The sequence below is a fragment of the Zingiber officinale genome, chromosome 3A (genome assembly GCF_018446385.1).
Source record: "Zingiber officinale cultivar Zhangliang chromosome 3A, Zo_v1.1, whole genome shotgun sequence".
Classification (NCBI taxonomy): Eukaryota; Viridiplantae; Streptophyta; class Magnoliopsida; order Zingiberales; family Zingiberaceae; genus Zingiber; species Zingiber officinale.
Window position 1 is genome coordinate 118,147,785 of NC_055990.1, and position 5,498 is coordinate 118,153,282.

Genomic DNA, 5,498 nt, shown 5'->3' on the forward strand with positions numbered 1-5,498 from the left:
TTTTAGACTTTCTAGAGTTTGGCCGAAACCTACATGTCATGGTTCTAGGTTTTTCAAGCAACATTTAAACATGAAGAACCTAAACTACATCATATAGGAGATCATACATCATAAAGAATCATAAACAAGCATAGTTAGGTTTTTTTAGACTTTCTCCAATTCCTTTATTCTTTCTTGGCCGAAACTCTAGGAGCATGGTTCTAAACTTTTCAAATAGCATATGGCATGAAAAACTTAACTAACATCATATAGGAGATCATACATCATAAGAAATCATGAACAAGTATAGTTAGGTTTCAAAACTTTTCTCTAAATCTTTTATCTATTCTTGGCCGAAACCTAAAGGAGATGGTTCCAAACTTTTCAAGTAACATATGGCATGAAACTTAAACTAACATCATATAGGAGATCATACATCATAAGAAATCATGAACAAGCATAGTTAGGTTTCAAAACTTTTCTCTAAATCTTTTATCTATTCTTGGCCGAAACTTGCAAGGCAAGACCCTAGGTTTTTCAAGCAACCTTTAAGCATAGAATCATACGTAAAGCTACTTGTACTACAGGTGAGGGGAATACTTACATCCTTTCTCTTGGTTCACTAAGGAAGAGTACCCTTGCTTGAGAAGTTTTTTCCTAGGAAGGAGGCTCTTAGCTTGATTTCGGCAATGAGGGAAGAAAGGCTTGGGTTTCGGTGGAGGAAGGAGAAGGAGGAGGAAGAGAGGAAAAGAATAGTTTTTCTCTCTTTCTTATTTTTTTTTTCCTATTTATTCTCCATGAAAGGGAGAAGGCAAAACACCTTTGTATTCTTCCTTTCATTTATTCTAAATGAAGGGAGAAGAGAAAAATGGACTCTTCATGCTAAATAAAGAGGAGAAAGAAAAGATAAACTTTTCTTCTAAGTGAAGGAGAAATGTCCCTTCACCATTCTTACTTTTAACTACAAGTTCCCTTTTCTTCCTACCAATACTTTCTCTTGGTCTATTGGTTATCCCATACTACTTAAACTTGCTACTTGTTAAGAGGTTCAAAGTTCAAACCTTGGTCATGCCTCTTTTTGGTTCTATTTTTCTTTCTTTTTTTTTTTTTTTGAAAAAGAGAACCCACATAAAGCCTATTCTAATTATGCATAAATTCATATAAAATTGCTAGAGACCTTATGGGTGTTACAGATCAAACCCACACAAATCTGTGTCCCTAGATAGCCATTTGAAGTTAATAGCAGAAACTTAATAGATGGAAGAATTTCTTTAAGTTTCAACAATTATGTGGCGGCATCATCAGCAAGACAACCTCATTACCATGAAAAGGACAAAGAAATACAAAGTGATGAGGAAGCTTTGCATACATTGGTTGTCTTAATTGAACGAGTTCCTGGTGTTCTAGCCTATGTTGATGAGTATACTGAGGAATATGAACCATCACCACAACCAGATGCTCACCCATTTATTCTGGTACGCAAATTATCTCTATATGTAATATTACCTCAACAGAAATATGCTAGGGCTACAGGATTTGATTTGGCAGTAAGCCAACCATGCACTATAGAGCCTAAAGGGTGAGGCAAAGTGTCAATAGGTCTCAGCATGGAAATTCCTTGGGGAAGCTACGACCGTATTGCTACCTGGTCAAGTGCAACATGGAAGCTAGGGATTGATGTCGGAGCTGGAGTTATAGACTGTGACTATCGAGGAGAAATTATTATACTTGTTTTCAATCACTCCGATACTCCAGTCACTATTTTGTAAGGTGATTGTATTGCACAAATAATCTTTGAAAATATTTTAATGTCAAATATTTATGAAGTCCTAGATTTAACTGCAACCACACGAGGCGAATGTGGTTTCGAATTGACTTCCCAGACACCCGCGATATTTTCTAAACTACTACCCAAGGAGAAGCATGTTGTCTCAGTACTTGTAGAGGATACCCTTCCTCAAGAGAATTTAGTGGAAGTCCATGCAAGAACTAAAAGCCTAGGGGCCTCTGTACTTTCGTCCATAAATACTTCCCTAGAAACTTTCGAGGAAGAGGATAACCTCCTCGACCAAATTTCTTATATGGCTTCAATCACTCACCCTATGGAAAAGTTGGATTAGCCAATTTGGGATTATTCGGATACAGAATCAGTCCAGGAAGGAGAAGCTCAGAGTGATGCAATTTTTAGCATTTCCGAAGGAGAAGAAGACTATAAAGAATTACACAAGTCTCTCCAAACTCTTAGTTTCTCTAAAGAGCTAATATTAGTGCTTGGACAGGTAGACGGAGGTTACCGTCCACAAATTAAGGTTACAGAAGAAAAACTTAATTGTATTCATGAATGGCACCACAATGAAGATATATACCCCCCACAACCAAGTGATTACACTTGTTGCAAAAGAAGCACTATAAAAAGAGTAAGAATCCATTGCCCAAAATGTTTCATTACTGCCTGCAACCTGTGCAGACCTTATTACTTCCATAAAAAGGTACCTGTAACCTTTACTGCACCTGCTCCTTTCTTTCCACAGAACTTGATCAATGAACAATAGTATTACATATCTGTTGGAATGTATACTAAAAGCCTAACTTTTGTAAACATTTATTTTTGAAATAAAAGAATCACATTGGTCAATATCTGTATTTATTTGTTAAATGTAATTGTTCAATTAATTTATATAGTAGATAACATGGAGTGTGGTGTCACACTCAGAAGATCATGTTGTCGGTTCTCTATAAATTATAAAGTATTAGTCGTAGTGTAATTAAGTATTAGTTTATCTTGACTAATAAATTACACTGATACACTTTAAGTGTATTGAGTAGGACCATTTAGGTAAGTTCTTTTTGTACTGACTTAGTAAAAGAACTAGACCTTAGTTATTATGGAAGTATGTGCTCTTAATCCTAATATAATAATAGGCACATATATTTAATATTTATTTCTTTGACTTATCAAAGGGTAAGGTTTAGCTCGATAAATCAATATGCCCGATAAGTTGGGAAATGATATTACTTATAATGTGTGTTGTTGATTATAGAAGGAATATGTGTCCTAATTATCTAGATTGAGAATGTCCCCAAGAGGAGCTCATAAGGATTGCCATGTTAAACCCTGCAGGTGGACTTAGTCCGACATGACAATGAAGTTGAGTGGTACTACTCTTAGAGCTAGATATTAATTGAGTTGTCAATAACTTACTTAATTAATGGACATTCATAATCTTAAACACAGGGAGAGTAACACACTCATGATAAGAAGGAGCTCATAATGTAATTTGGGATTGGTGCGGTAGTGCGATAATAACTCTCTAGTGGAATGAGTTATTATCAATGAACTTGAGTTGTGTGTTCGGGGCGAACACGGGATACTCAAGCTCATCGGAAGACCAAAACCAATTTCTCCTCTAGGTCCCTGTCGTAGCCTCATTATAGCCTTAAGTCCATCCAAATGTAAGGCTCTTCTTGGTGTCCAAGAAGTGGGCCGGTCCAATGCTTGGTGACCAAGCAAGGGTCGGCCACATCCTCTTCTATAGGGGTCGGCCCTTTGCTTGGTGACCAAGCATGAAGGGGCCGGCCACAATATTCAAACAAGGAGGGTTGTTTTTGAATTTTTAAAATCTTCTCTTTGTAGAAAACTATAAGTTTTAAAAGAGAGATTTTAATTTTAAAAACTTTCCTTATTTGAATTTGGCCACATGTTTTAATAGAGAGTTTTAAAAGTTTTAAAATTTTCCTTTTTTAACCATCCTCATGGTTTAAGAAAAAAAGGAAGATAAGTTTTAAAATTAAAATTTTCTATCATCATGTTAAAAAAGGAAATTTTATAAGAGGAGTTTTAAATTTTAAAACATGTTTTAATTTTTAGAACTTTCTATTTTTAACTCCTACTTTAGGAAAGAGAGCTTGTAAATTTTATAAGAAGATTTCTTCTTGTAAAATTTTTAAAAAATATATTTCCTTTTCTCTTGATGAGATGGTCGGCCACCTTGCTTGGTGCCCAAGCAAGGGGTCGGCCATAATTAAATAAAAAAAATCATCAAAAAAATTAATGTTGGTGATTGATTCAATCAAGAGGAAATAAAAGGAAAAATTAAAAGGGAAAAGGAAAATTAGAGAAAGATTTTAATTTTTGTAAAAATGCTTCCCTTATTTGCCTTGGACAACTAATATAAAAGAATGGGTGAGGGGGCTTCATGAGATACAACTCTTATTTTTCTGCTTGGAGATCTCAAGTGGTCGGCCCCTCTTCCTTCTCTTTTCCCTTCTGCTCTCTTCTCCTTGGTGGTGTTGGTGGCCGAATTTTAGAAGAAGAGGAAGAAGCTTTTGGGTGGTGTTCATCTTGGAGGATTGTCGCCCACACGATGTCCAAGGGGAGGCAAGGAATACGACAGAAAATCTTGAGGTCGTTAGCTTACAAAGAGAATGTATAACTAGTAGTTTTTTTCTGCATCATACTAGTTATTTTCATTGTAAGAATTCTAAATACAAGAGGCAATTAGATCTAGTTTTTCGAATAAGTTTTTCGAGTTTGTGTTTTCTTCTTTTTTGAATTTGTGATTCGATTGTTATTTTTTGGTTAACCTAGAGTTATTTAAGGAAATTAAATATTAGCTTTCCTTAAAAGGCTTTGTCTAGGCGGTGGTAGTTGCTCCCATATCCAAGAAGGTCATGTGCCTCGCCATGCAGTCCTGAAAGCCAATTTTGGAAATTAATATTTAATGGAATTAATAACTTAGGTAGATTTGAATCAATAGTGTTAAGTTTCGCTTGCGATTCAAATCTAAACCATTAAGAACAGATAAGTTAAATTTGAAATCAATGATGTTAAGTTCCGTCTGCGATTCCTAATTTAACTTCTAAAGAACACAATAGGTTATTTAAGGAAAGGTTTGACACTTGTACAAAAAAATTTTGTACAGTGAAATTGGTACGTTTTCCTAGGACTAACCAACAATATCATGGTGCCAAGGAGAAATCAACAGGTTACAAAAGGAAGTGGCATATTACAAGGCCAAATACGAAGAGCTCCTCCTAGAAAAGGAATTGGAAAAGGATTTCCATGCCCTCGAAAGGGGGAAGGAGCTAGCAGATGATGAAGAAATAATAGAAGCTGCAAATGTACTCTATGAAGAAACCACTAGCAGAGTAACTGCAGCTCAAGAAATGAAGGGGTCAAGATTGATCAAAAACATGCTATACAACCTGACAATAGAAATGGAAATTCCAGGGATTCCCAAATTTTCACTAAAAGTCATCCTGGATACTGGCACTACAACTGGCTGCGTTGACCAGAAATCTATTCCCCAAAAGGCCCTTGAAGAAAATACTTTTATAGTACAATTCAACGGGTTTAATTTGTAGCAAACCGCTAGGATAAAGCTAAAGCAAGGAAAAAATGCTTATAGGGGACAATATGTTCAGGATCCCCTACACATATAGTTTCTCTATGGTTCTCAGAGACAACATTCAGATGATTATTGATTATAATTTCATCTGACCCATGCATGGAGGAGTTA